Below are 14,505 nucleotides of genomic sequence, written 5' to 3'. Positions count from 1 at the left end.
GGCGGGGGGCGGGGACAAGAGATGAGGCTTCATGTCTCTTGGTGCAGACTGCCTGTGGGTGTTTGGCCCACCTTTGGTGGTGGCCATGCGGACAGCAGCGTTTCCGACCTTTTTGGGAAAAATCAAGATTGGCCCTCTTTTTCCTGTCCATCTGCTCAGCTCCCAAGTTATATCTAGCTTGTGGGGAGAGGGAAAACCCATAGGAAGCAAACTCAGTATTAGAGTATAACCACATGGAAGGGTGATGGGGAGAAGGTAAGCAAGCAAGAATGTGGTCATATAATTGCTGGTGCTATGATGTTGGGGACTTGGCCCAGGCCAGAGAAGGGCAACAAGGACTCCAACCACACCAAAGCAGACTTCTCGCATTTTTAAGTATGAGAAGTGATACACTTAACATTTATACAGTAGGACTTCAGTATCTGTGGACTTACCATCCACGGATTTCAGCATCTTGTGTTGCAGTGGTTCCGCTCCTTCCTCTCGGGCAGGTTCCAGAGGGTGATGCTCGGGGACAGTTGCTCTTCAAAAACAGAGCTTAATTGTGTGCCCTCAAGGCACCATCCTGTTCCCAATGCTATTTAACATCTAAGCCGCTGGGAGAAATCATCCATGAATATGGGGCCGGGTGTTATCAATATGCTGGTGACACCCAAATATACTTCTCCATGTCCCGGTCATCAGCGACAACAACAGATGGCATCTCTCCCCTCAACCAGTGTCTTCAGGCAGTAATGGATTGGATGAGGAAAAACAAGCTCAAGTTGAATCCAGACAAAACGGAGGTACTTACGGTAGGGGCCCCCAAACCAGGGATTGGGCTGCAACCTCCAGTCCTAGAAGGGCTCACACTCCCCTCAAAGGACTGTGTTCGCAGTCTGGGGGTGCTTTTTGACCCGTCTCTTCAGATAAGGAATCAGGTGAATGCAACGGTCAAGAGCACCTTTTATCAGCTTCAGCTGATACACCAGCTGCGCCCTTTCCTGGAACAGGGTGGCCTCGAAACTGTAGTACATGCTCTGGTAACCTCAAGACTTGATTTTTGCAATGCGCTCTACATGGGGCTACCCTTGTGCCTAGTCCGGAAACTCCAGTTGGTACAGAATATGGCAGCCAGATTGGTGACCATATAACACCAATATTGAAGTCACTCCACTGGCTGCCAATCAATTTCCGGGCACAGTACAAGGTGTTGCTTATCACCTTTAAAGCCCTACATGGCTTGGGCTCAACCTATGTACACTCAGGTCCTCTGGGAGGAATTTATTACAGCCCTTAAAGACCAGGTTGACGGCGACCTCCCAGAGGACATTCTCTGCAGCCGCTCCCAACTTATGGAATGGCCTGCCGGACGAGATCCGTCAAATCACCAATCTAGAGAGCTTTAAAAAGGCCATTAAGATGGATCTCTTCCAGCAAGCCTTCCCGGAATAAAATGCTCAGCCACAAATAAGACTTCCCATTCAGTAAACTCTGCCCATGATGATTTTTATTTAGCTTAGTCGGTTTTAATTTGTAGTTTTTAATCTTACAGTGTTTAATCTTGTTTTAAGGGGGGATATTATGTATATATGGATGTATTTTAACCTGTTGTACGCCACTTTGATTGCCTGGCAAAAAGCGGGATAGAAATAAAATATTTATTTATTTATTTATTTATCTATGGAGGGCAAGCCCCCATTGTCCCCAATGGCAATGCATGCACTTGGTTGTGCCACCATTAAGGACAGCCCCCGTTGTCCCTATTGGTGATGCATTCACATGGTCACACCACCATTAGGGACAATGGGATTTTATCTGAAGTCTTGTTGTCCCTAATGGTGGGACGGCCACATACACAAGCCGCCATTGGGGACAACAGGACTTAAACATCTGCAGATTGTGATATCCACAGGAGAGTCCAGAATGGATCCCTCACGAATACTGAGGTTCCACTGTGTACCGTTTGCTTCTCAAAATCCTCATGGCATTAAAAAATAGTAAAAACAACAGAGACTGTAAAAAGCAAATCATGCTTTGCCCCCTTCTGTTAATGGTATTTGTCTATACTTTCCTCTGCAGATTGGCCTGTGAATCAGATTGCAGCCACTCTCTGGGGCTTCCTGTGATATGTTCATAGATTTGTAGCTATTTGCCATCAGAGAAAAGCTGACATCAAAAAAATAATGATCTGATGAGACTATTTCTGTAAGTGTCAGTGCATAGCAAAATATGCATTGTAATAAGAATACATATGTCTACTTTGCATAGTTTCCTTCTCCATATTAATTCCTCTTAGCAATCCTGTAAGGCAGATTTGTTGAGAGGTAGTGGTGGAGCATGGCCACAAGATTACTTCCAAGACTAAGCACTGATTTGAATATGAGTCTCCCTGTTCTATGTCTAGGGGCTTAAACTTTACTCTCTGTTAGTTCTATCAGATCAGTTTCAACTGTAAAAAATTGTGTGAAGTTTGACACATAGTGGGAGGGTAAAAGGCAACAATTAATGTGACTAATTTGCAAAATTAGACTGCAAATCATTACAATTTGCATAATATGCAAATTAGATTCCTAGATTTGAGGAAGTGGAATATGACAACTAACCAGTAGGTAGCATTTTGCAAATACTACTTAGCTTATCCTCTTTAGGAAACAACCATCTCATTAGCATCCTATTCAGCAAATAAAAGAGAATCAAAAATGACATCTCAAATCTGGAACCACCAGCCCTCTGCACAATAGAGTACTAGACATGCACAGTGGAATACTAGATACAGAGTATTTACAGGTAGTGGTCCTTGAACAAGAAAATTTCAAAGGAAGACTAGAAAGAGAAATAGCTGAATTGAATTATATCTACAATAATAATAATTCCAAGACCTCAACTTCCATTATTGTCAGTGGACACCGACATGCATGCAGTTACATCAGCGTGGCTGCATGCACACAACACCATTGATGATAATTGTGCAGGACCACATTCCACATTCCAAATGCTTTTTTCTGTGCAAACAAACCAAGTGTGAATTTTATGCAGTATTAAATGGAGAACATTGAAGAAAATCAGTAAAATTAGTTGTTAAACTTAGTTAAGAATTACATTCCCGGAACAATGGATGCAAGCTACAAGAAAAGAGATTCCACCTCAACATTAGGAGGAACTTCCTGACAGTAAGGGCTGTTCGACAGTGGAACACACTTCCTGCATGGCAGGGGGTTGGACTGGATGGCCCTTGCGGTCTCTTCCAACTCTATGATTCTTTGGTCTGTTACAGACGGGCTCTTGAGGCGCCCCCATCACGTGCTAGGGGTTGGCCGAGGACCTAGCATCCACACCGGCCTCACCCTAGCACGTGACAGGGGTGTAATAATGGCAGCGCCCTATACACACAGGCGCCGGCATTATTACGTGCATAGCGTCTGCACGTCGCACAGTGCTTATGATGTCGCGAGTGTGCCATTGGCGCCTCGCAGTGTCATAACCGCACCATGGGAAGAAGCACCATTTTGGGGCTTCTTTTTTGCCCCGCGTGGGAGCCTCGTGGTTTGGCTTCTGCGGCTCCCTCGTGGAGCAACCAGCAGCACCGGCAGACCGCCGCTTTTAGGCGGTCTGTAACGCGCCCATGATTCCCAACAAGACGAAGGAGCTGCTATATAGCTGCATGCAAGAGAGAGAGAAAGGTACAAAGAGACACTGCAGCAAATGGAGGCTCAAAAGGGAGGGAGTGGTAGTGGTGGTGGAAGAAGCACAACTCACCTGCCTCCTGAGCTTGGGGCTTCTTTCTGTCTAATGCTAGGACCAGCCCTTGGTGGAGATAAGATATAAGGACAGTGCAAACAATCCTGTTTCATTCCCTTGAGTCCCTATTTTGGGAAAGAGATATATTTAAACAATACATAATAATAAATAATAATAAAAATTTCCCTTCACACGTAGGCTTCAGCAGAATTTACCTATGTGTTGACTTTGTTGTCATTGTTGTTTGCCTTCAAGTCATTTCTGATTTATGGCAACCTTAAGGGGAATCTATCACAGAGTTTTCTGGGGCTGAAAATGTATGGCTCGCCCAAGGGCTCACCCAATAGATTTCCATGGCTGAGTGGGGAATCAAACCCTGGTCTCCAGAGTTGAAGTCCAGTGCACAAATCAGTACATCACACTGGCTCTCAAGCTGACTTACCATTGTACAGTTAATTAATTCAGTGGGTCCACTGTAAGTGGGAGTAACAAACAGGACTCAGCCATTGACAGAATGTTTGGTGAGTAGGGAAACAGGTCTTTGCTCTCATTCTAACCCACTGACAGGTTTTATTTGTGGCTTTAAATGAGGTAGGACTAGTGAAGTGAATTGCCCATTTAAAAAAGTAGTACAGATATTATTTGTTAAAAAAGGGTTCTTTATGAGGGGTTCATGAGAAGCACATGTATTTGAATGTTAGGATTATATTATTCCACACAGTAAGGGCTGTTCGACAGCTGCCAGAGCACTGTATAAAAACTTTGGCCTCTGCAATTTGAGAAGCTGTCAAGCATTCCAGCAAAAGCTACAATGATAAGAGATAGCAATTCTATATAGAAAGGTTGAAGAACTGGCCATGTTTAGCTTAAAAGAAATAAAGCTTCAGGGTGAGGGTGATAGAATGATTCTCAAATATTTAAATGTAAGCTACTAACAGGATGGCAAACAACTGTTCCCTGGGTGAAACTGGATTAGACAGCACATAGAGTAGACTCTTGGGACTTTATCACATGGGGGAAAGACAGGGAAAACTGGGATTAAAGAGGCATTTTTACGGCAACGTCCCAAGATCACGGCGAAGATTTTCAGATGATGTCATGATTAGAGAGGATTTATCCCGGGAATAATCAGGGAATAACCAGCAACAAATCATTCATGGGGAAATCCTGTAAATGATTTGTTGCTGGTCATTCCCTGGTTATTCCCAGGATAAATCCTCTCTAATCACGATGTGTCTTGCCATGATCTCGGGATTTTGCCGGGAAAATGCCTTTTTAATCCCGGCTTTCCCCCCATGCGATAAAGGTATCTGCTGGAGTTGGATTCTAAGAACCCTAGTGGATATCAACATCCTTGGATGGTCAAGTCCTATTAAATACAATGACACAGTCAAATGGTGTCCCTGATATAAAATGTCAATATCAAGGTTTGCTTCCCTGAACACACACACACACACACACACACACATTCTCAAGCAGTGTATGGTTGAATCTATGGATACAGAAATTTATGACTATGGAGGGCTGACTGTAAATACTGATTATCAAAAAGAGCATTTGTCCTACAATAATATATTTAAGCCATCAAACAAATTTGTGGGGAAATTCATGTGGTTCTAGTACCAGAGATTTGCAGAAATATTTATATAAAGAAAACGGTGTGAAAAAAACTGGCCCAGCTGGAGGATGTGAAGGGATTAAATGGATTTGAAAAGCATTTGTTTTATTATTCTGTAAATTTATTGCAATGTTTTTACACTACTTGAGACAATTAAATCACTAAGCCATTTACTAGAATGCATGTAATATCATGAACAATCAGATATCACTGCTTGTGGATTTTGAATCGTTTTGTATTTCGCCACATGGCCAAGATGACTACCGCTGAATATTTTTTTGCTGGATTTTAGGATGCCAAGTTTAGTCACAACAGAGAATCTTAAACAAGAGGGAAGCAAAAAAACTAGGACTTAACTCTTTGACGTTTTATGCCTCCAACGTAGGCAAAGCTTTTTCACTGTATTTCAATTTGGGACTACAATTTGGCAAGCTTTACCTATATAGCACCGAAAACTTTTTCCAGATGTAACTGTACAGAGACTATTTGAGAAATTCAGTGTTCTCTGCCTAAGAAAGGAGCAGTTAGCATTGCACAGGACAGGGACATCTGGATCTCAAGAGAAGTGACTTTTCTGTTACTAATGGGACTTGAAATTTTTATTACCTGTCTTTTATTGATCTTTATCTCTAGTCTTCACATGGCCAATAATGAGAGTAGCCTCTGCCTGCAATGAAATCCATCAATACCATCTTAACTGACAACATCTCAGACAGAATGTAAACCTATGATTCCTTCCTTGTTGATGACATATATGGTGATGGGCAGACTATCACATGGAGTTACTTGCTCAGCAAGGCTGCAGCAGTAGAGGAAGGGCCATCAATGCCAATGCAGTGTCAACCCAGCTGGCTCATGTGCACAATATTGCAGCATTGCACTAGATTCTGTCTGATGTGTGTGGTCACCATCACCGTCAGTCCGGGGCCAGTCTGGGACATAATGTTTTGGATTAGCCCTGGATTAAGTGTCCAGTTTAGATGTGCCCCATGTCTGCAAATGTTATTTTCAGGTGTATGTGTTTTGTTTTGGTTTTTTTGCAAAAAGTTTTAGCCATTTTTGTTTCCCAATGCAAATCAAAGAGTAACTTGAAAATATGGATTTCTAAATTTTTATTCAGATCTGGATCCAAATCAAGTGTGATCTGGTCTGAACCTCCCCAAAACAGACCTTAAAAGTAGCATGTTGCAAGTAAAGTTGTTGCTTTGGTGGGTAATGAAATTTTATATGAAAAATGACATAATGTGTGGGAGCACCATAATTTTACTGGTGTTAAATTATAATGATGTATTGTAATGAATAAGATTCTAATTCCTTGGAAAGGTTAATCCTAATGAGGTTTTTAAAGCCATTTTTAGAAGCATTTTGGGAGAAATTATTTTTTCTAGATTTTAGCCACTCTGCTAATAGTCTAAAGGATTGGCCACAAACTATCCTGCATGGCATTAGGTTGGACTTGATAGATCTTGTGATCTCTTACAACTCTGTGATTCTATTGTTGTTAACAGCCTTCCAGTTGACTTCAACCCATGGTGACCCTATGAATGAGAGACCTCCCGATTATCCTGTCTTCAACTACCCTGCTCAGCTCCTGCAAACTCCTGGCGGTGGCTTCTCTGATTGAGTCTATGCATCTGGAAAGCAGGCTTCCTTTTTTCCTATTGTCATCCACTTTACCAAGCAGTATAGTATTTTCCAGTGAGTCCTTTCTTCTCATGGCATGGCCAAATTACAACAACCTCAGATCCCAAACACACTGCAGAAATAATCCAGTTTGAGATCGCTTTAACTGCCCTGGTTCAGTGCTAGGTGGATCCCGGGACTTGTAGTTTATTGTGGAGCCAGAGGTCTCTGACAGCGAAGAATAAATGATTCACAAAACTACAATTCCCAGAATTTCCTAGTGTTCAGCCAGGGCAGTTAAAGCAGTCACAAATTGGATTATTTCTGCAGTGTGAACTGGACCCCCAGTTTAATCATCTTTGCTTCCAGGGAGAATTTGGCCCTGATCTGATTTAGGTGGTGTTTTTAATGGGCCTGATCTGATCTATCTATCTTTTTAGTGGCCCATAGTATTCTCAGGATGCTTCTCCAACACCCCATCTCAAATGAGTGGATAATCATCTTTCTTCACTGTATAGCTCTCCCAACTATGATTCTATTTTTTAAAAAAAAAATAGAGTAAGAAAAAGTGACAAGAAAGTAGCATGCAATTTAAAAAGCAATGTAATGCATAGTTTTTTGTGGGTTTTTCAGGCTATGTTGCCATGTTCTAGAAGAGTTTATCCCTGACATTTCACCAGCATCTGTGGCTGGCATCTTCAGAGAATCTTCTCTGAAAATGCCAGCCACATATGCTGGTGAAATGTCAGGAATAAACTCTTCTAGAACATGGCCACATAGCCTGAAACGCCCACAAAAAACTATGGATGCCGGCCATGAAAGCCTTCGATGTCACAATGTAATGCATTATTTTAAAAGTATTGTAATGAGTAAGACCAGTTAAAAATAAGAAGTAACAGAGATGCAAAGGGATCTTGTAGCACCTTTGAAGCTAACTGTGCAGAAGAGGTTGTAGCATGAATTTTTGTAGTCCTCAGATGCAAGCAACAGAGATGTAATTTCAGAAACAAGTACACAATTCTAAATAGCATGTGCATCTGAGTTGTCAGATTATTCTCAATTTCTTTAGCTTTGTTCTGCTTCTCCAGCCACAAATGAAGAGCCAACGTATTCCTTAGGCAGAGTAAAACTGCTGCTTCAGGTGATGGTGCACCAGATGTAGTGACCTGCACTATTCCAGCCTCTCTCCCCCAAAGGGAGCCAGCCAGACCCTTCAAGCCTAGTTCTGTAGTTGATGCTGTGTGCCTTCAAATCTTATCAACATACAACTCCAAATAATGTTAGATTACTTCTAGAGTTCCCAATAGCCAATGCAAAATTCCTACTAACTGAGTAAATTTACTACAGATTTCAAATTTGATTCTACATATGAACTATACTTTTTCTTGTCTCTTAATGAATCTCATTAACTTGAAGCCACAGAATATCTTTAATGAATACTTACTGGGCAATTTATATATATTAAAAATGTAGAAGAAAATTGATTTGCAGTAAAACACCCTACAATAGAATGATTTTTCTCAATTAAAAAAAATCTTGATTTTTTCTTACTTAGTATAACTCACCATTAGATTATTGGAAGCAATTTTATATCCAGGTTTCTTACACAATCAAATCTGTGCAATGCTTATATCAATGCAAAATCAGAGTCTGGCCGTTTTTGTATGGCTGAGAAACCCTAAGACCGAATGAAAGGGGAAATGGTGTTCTAACCCTTCTTATCATAAAAGTCAAAACCAGGAACAATGTAAACCAGCCCTGCTACTCAAGATGGCTTTCTGGAATTTGAAATGCTTACACACACTAGAGACAATGATGTGAGAGAAGCCATAGCTGCAGGAGTCAGCTTCATCCACCAGTAAATAAATCACATTGCATTCTCAAAGGCTAAAAACTGTTTTGCAGGCAGAAAGTGAGGGATTCTTCCTTTGATTTATATTATTTTGAGTTCCGTACATAAGCCAAATTCCTGAAGCTACTTATTTGCAAGTGGTTGTATTAGCTTAGAACAAAGAAGTAAAATGTCCTTAAAATGTTAAAAGTAAGTAAGTAAGAACTGGAAGGAGAGAAATAACTTTTAAAAGACATGTAAACAAGAAGATTGTGAAGATTCTTAGAATACACAAAGAGGAGGCCAGTCCTTTTAGCCCTGAATCCTGTGGTGTCACTGTGCTAGTGGACTGTTTGGTGCACTTAAAAAACTGAATTTGCAGTTAGTGCAAAAGAAGGATTCCATACAGATTTCCATTAAGAAACTGATTGTGCAAGGGTTAACATGTATATGACTTCACCCAGGCTGATTAATTCTGATAGGTGTGAGTATGTAGCTAGGGAGGGGAAAATCTATTTGTAGTCTGTAACACCTTCACTTCTTTTTAGCCATAATTCCATTCTGTTCTGCATCTGTTCTGCATTTTGAAAGGGAAAACCCCTCTCAAAATATTATTTAAGCAATATTATTTAAATTGACAATTCATGTTGCTGTGGTTCAGAATAAAGAGAGTTAATGGGGCCATGTGACGGGCAATGTTATTTGATACAGTGGTACCCCGGGATACGAATGCGCCGGGTTACGAATTTTTCGGGATACGAAAAAATCCCATAGGGATTTATTCCTTCGGCTTACGAAGGTTTCTTCGGGTTACGAAAAAACCGCGGCGCTATTTTCCGCCACCGGAGGGCAGCAGAGAGCTATTTTTCCATTAGCGCCTATGGGAATTCGGCTTACGAAGGTATTTCGGGTTACGAAATTAACCGCGGAACGAATTAATTTCGTAACCCGGGGTACCACTGTAGTAGGATTGCCAGGTCAGAAATAACCCATGCCATGAGATTTCAGGGTCCAAACTGAGACTTAGGAAAGGCCCCTGTTTTATCACATGAAATGAGAAGATATAGAACAGGGATGTTACAAGGACCAATCCCTATTGATGTCATGAAGCATGATACATTAAGCATCAACCACAGTTGTTCAGAACATGCCATTCAAATCAAAACCACCATGTATAAAAATGAGGAATTGAGTCCAACATCTGGAGATATAATTGAATTGGGGCCGGCTTAAAGGAAAAATGTCATCTCGAGTCACATCACTGTTATATATTCATTTTACACACTGACTGTTACTAACATCTAATGTTAAATCATGGCTTAAAATGACCTGTGGATATTTCTATAAAAGCGTGAAAATAAATTTTGTATGAAAAAAATTGGAGCCCTGGTGGCGCAGTGGTTAAATGCCTGTACTGCAGCCATTCACTCAAAACCACAAGGTTGCGAGTTCAAGACCAGCAAAAGGGCCCAAGCTCGACTCAGGCTTGCATCCTTCCAAGGTCGCTAAAATGAGTACCCAGACTGTTGGGGGCAAATTAGCTTACTTGCTAATTAGCTTACTTGTTGTTCACCGCTATGATCTAAAACATATTATTATTATTATTATTATTATTATTATTATTATTATTATTATTAGTTTGGAAACCATTGGCCTAGACAGATAGTTGACATATTTTCTGACCTTGGGTTTTTGGACTGTGTTCTTGACTGGTTTAAATTTTACAGCGTGCCCGCACCATACGCGGGCGCGCCATACGCGGCCTTGAGCATACGCACTCAAGCCGCAGGGTGCGCGCAGGGCGGAAGGGGCAGCGCGTCCCATTCAACTGAATTGGCGTGCGCGCCCATTGTGCCCCACGCGCACCCGCACCGCCACGCCACCGTGCACGAGCCCCATTGTTTCCAATGGGGCTCGAGCATAGGCGGAATTCACCTTACGCGGAGGGATCTGGAACGGATCCCCCAAGTAAGGCGAGGACGGACTGTATTTGTCAGATAGATCTTTTGTGGTGGTCACGGATGGTCAGACCTCATCCTCTGTTCCCTTATCTGTTGGAGTTCCTCAGGGCTCTGTTTTGGGTCCCCTTTTGTTTTCTCTCTACACATTGTCCCTAGGAAAATTTATCAGCTCTTTTGGTTTTTCCAGTCATCTGTATGCTGATGACACTCCGCTGAATCTTTCCACCCCTGACCTTTCTCCAGGGCTTGAACAGCAAATTTCAACTTGTCTCGCAGCTGTCTCTCAGTGGATGCGCCATCGGCATTTGAAGCTCAACATGTCCAAGATGAAGCTTCTTGTCTTTCCACCTAAGCCCTCCCTCCAATACTCCTTTTCTGTTCCTGTTGACAACATCTCTATTCAACCAGTCCAGGAAGACTGCAGTCTTGGTTTCATTTTTTATTTTTCTCTGTCATGTATCCCCCAGATCCAGGCCACAGCCAAGGCCTGTAGATTCTTTTTCTACAATATTGCTAAAATCCATCCATTTCTTTTGGCCTCTACTGCCAAGACTCCGTTCCACACTCTGGTCATCTCGCGACTAGATTATTGTAACCTCGTTCTGGCAGGGCTTCTTCTCTCTCACCTACGTCCTTTAATTTCTGTCCAGCATTCAGCTGCACACATTATTACATCCACTAGCCACTTTGACCACGTTTCTCCTCTATTATCATCCCTTCACTGTTTCCCCTTCCCCTTCTGTATTCAGTATTTATCTAACCTTCTTTCTCCTCACCTTCCCACCCGTGCCCTCCATTCTGGTAGTCAAGGTCTGCTGTCTCAGCCTAGGATTTCCACTGCCCCATCCCGGATTCATCCTTTTTCAATTGCTGTCCCTCACCCCTGGAATCTCCTACCCCCATGAACATGGCTCATCACTTCTTTAACCAGTTTCAAAACTGTGTTGAAGGCCATCCTGTTCAGAGAAGCGTTCCCAGACATAATGTGACTATTATTTGTTATTTGACATTTTTAATTTGTTGCCTGCTTTATTTTATTGTACCCTTTCCTTTATTGTTATGTATTATTTATATGTATTATGCTATTATTTCATAGATAATATGCCATGTGCAGGTTTACTTTATTTTATTGTTTGCATGTACAATGCTGTTTTATTGTTTGCATGTACAGCGTTATATAAATAAAGCATAATAATAATAACAAATACTAGCCGGCTGTTTAAGGCTAAGTCATTTGTGCAGCAAACTTACAATTACTTATCTATTATTGTCGGGTGGAAAACAATATGCAGAATTTTCTCTCTGAGATGTTAAAATAGTTTAGGGATTATAGTATTTGACTTGGGGTAGGGAATGCACCATTTACAAATCTGCCTCCTTGAGCAAAAGAGGGAAAGATGCCATTTACTGCTCTACCTTAAGTAAAGTCATGTTTTGGTCCAGCCCTGTTTCTACCACCCATTTCAGAAGCTGCTTCTAGCTTAGGATATAGGAAGAAAGAGAACAGTTTCTTAATTCTTTTTCATATCATTGAGGCCAAGGGTACAAGGTATTATAAGCAGAATTCAATCTAGAGAGATGGCCTTAGTGAAGAACAAGAAGACAGTGGATGAACAGATGCATTCTCCTTCACCTGTCTAAGTATTTCATCAAACTCTGCCAGTTGAGGTAGATAATAGGTTTAACACATTATTAGACATGGTGTCTCTTGAATTGGTCAAAGGTATCTGATTGTATTTGTCATAACACAGGATTTTTTTTCCAACTGTGAATCTTTTATATAGCATATTTTACTTTGTGATTATTCCTTGGAAAGCTAACATAGTGTTAATTTGCAAGCCTGTTTGCTGAGGCAAGATTAATCAGATTAAGCATAGGCAATATGCATTCCTTTTCATATCTAGCTTGACTCGCAGACTGTCATGAGTAGAACAAGCAAAGCAACAGATGGGGCCATGTCAGCTTTTCTGCTCAGGAATTGGTAAGGTGATGGTGGCAAAAGGATTAGAATTTATCAGACTCATTAAATTTGACAGGTTGTTTTGTCCTTTCAACTTTCCTCATGTATTTGTGTCTCTGTGTTATCTCAGAATCACATAACCATAGAGTTGGAAGGTTCTCTAATGGCCATCTAATCCAGTTTCTTACCAATCAATAATCTACTGCTAAAGGACCACTGATAGGTGTCCAAATAACCTCCAATTAAAAAGCTTATGGTGGATAACAACCACTGGAAATACATAGATAGCTATGAATAGTGATGAATGCTGATGGTCCTTTCATAGCTGACCCATCTGATGCCGCCATGGCCATTGTACATTTGTTTTTCTAGATAAGATTCTTTAGACAGCCCAAACTGACAGCAAGATTGAAATGCAGAGGGAATGGCAAAATGCCCTCTGTCAATTGGAGAATGTTGAAGAAATCCTCTACAGAAAAACAACAAAGCAAGGTACCAGGAAACGCAGTATTAATTTCATGTTCTGCCATTAGTTTGCCACCTGTTAGTTGGGATCATTACCCAGAGCTGAAAGGGGAAAGGCTAATCTCTTGCACATTTATATCAACAAACTCAAACAAAACCTGCCTAATTATCCCCTTGAACCTGTGTCAGTTTGAAATCCAGCTCCCTTTTCCCCAGCTTGGCTGCGAGCCAAGCCCAGCAAGCTGGTGTCCATAAGCTGCATGCTAATGACAATGTCCTTTCATTCCAGGAAGGGTATAATTGCCAAATGTAGTTTACAGACTCATTATTTTTATGGTCATATTTCAGAGGAAGAGTCAAAGGTCAGCACAGGTTTTGCTTGGCAATGTATTCGAACCAGCCTGTTTAGAACTGTCAGTGATGACATCACGATGCCAACTGCAAATAACAATACATTGTTCCAGGACTGATTGGAGCTCCCAAAGTAATAGTAGTTACAGCAACAAAAAGCAAGTAATAGTTTCCATAATTTACCTGACCCATTGCTAATTCATTAAAAAAAAACAACCCTCACTCGTAGAGAGAACAAATCACAATTCATTTGGATATAAGATGTTGAACCTGTAGTGACCACCTGGATACCTTTTGTTCAGTGGCAGAAAATTTGTGAGATGACTCCAAGGCATGTACACACTCCTCACTGAACCAATGGTGTATGGTTGAGGCTGGGTTTTGAATCAAACTGGTGAATTCTCGGATACATTTGAATATACAAATAAACTTAGAAAAGGTGGGTGATCTGAAAACCCCTATAATCCTTCAGACAGTGGTATTAATCTTAAAGGCCAGGATTCTGTTCACTGGTTGCCCAGTGTTGAGGCTATAACAGAATTTCTAGATTGCACCACTATGCAGTTGATCATGCAACTGGTGGAATAACCATGCACTTTTTCACTATCTGACTCCCACCAAGCACTAAGGTGGACACTCTTTAGAAGGCATGTACAGACAAGCTCCTAGACTATGTAACCACTTCTGTGTTGGTTTACATGAGTGTAACAGGTTTGCATAACCTTGCACAATTTCAGAGACAATACAACCACTTGCATACCATCATTTACATCAGCATACAGAAGACTGTGGCATAAGTATTCTAACATTTGCTATGGCGGGTTACAGACAGGCAAAAAGGGATGTACTCATGACGTCATGAAGGTAGAGCCTTCAGACGGGCTTTACCTGAATGCTGCCATGAACACGCCCCCCGCACGCCCCAAGCGGGAAGAAGCGGCATTAAAAAGGTGCTGCTTTTTTTCCGCTTCTTTTC

Source organism: Sceloporus undulatus, chromosome 1 (genome assembly GCF_019175285.1).
Source record: "Sceloporus undulatus isolate JIND9_A2432 ecotype Alabama chromosome 1, SceUnd_v1.1, whole genome shotgun sequence".
In the NCBI taxonomy this organism is placed as follows: domain Eukaryota; kingdom Metazoa; phylum Chordata; class Lepidosauria; order Squamata; family Phrynosomatidae; genus Sceloporus; species Sceloporus undulatus.
Note: the sequence above shows the minus strand (reverse complement) of the source record.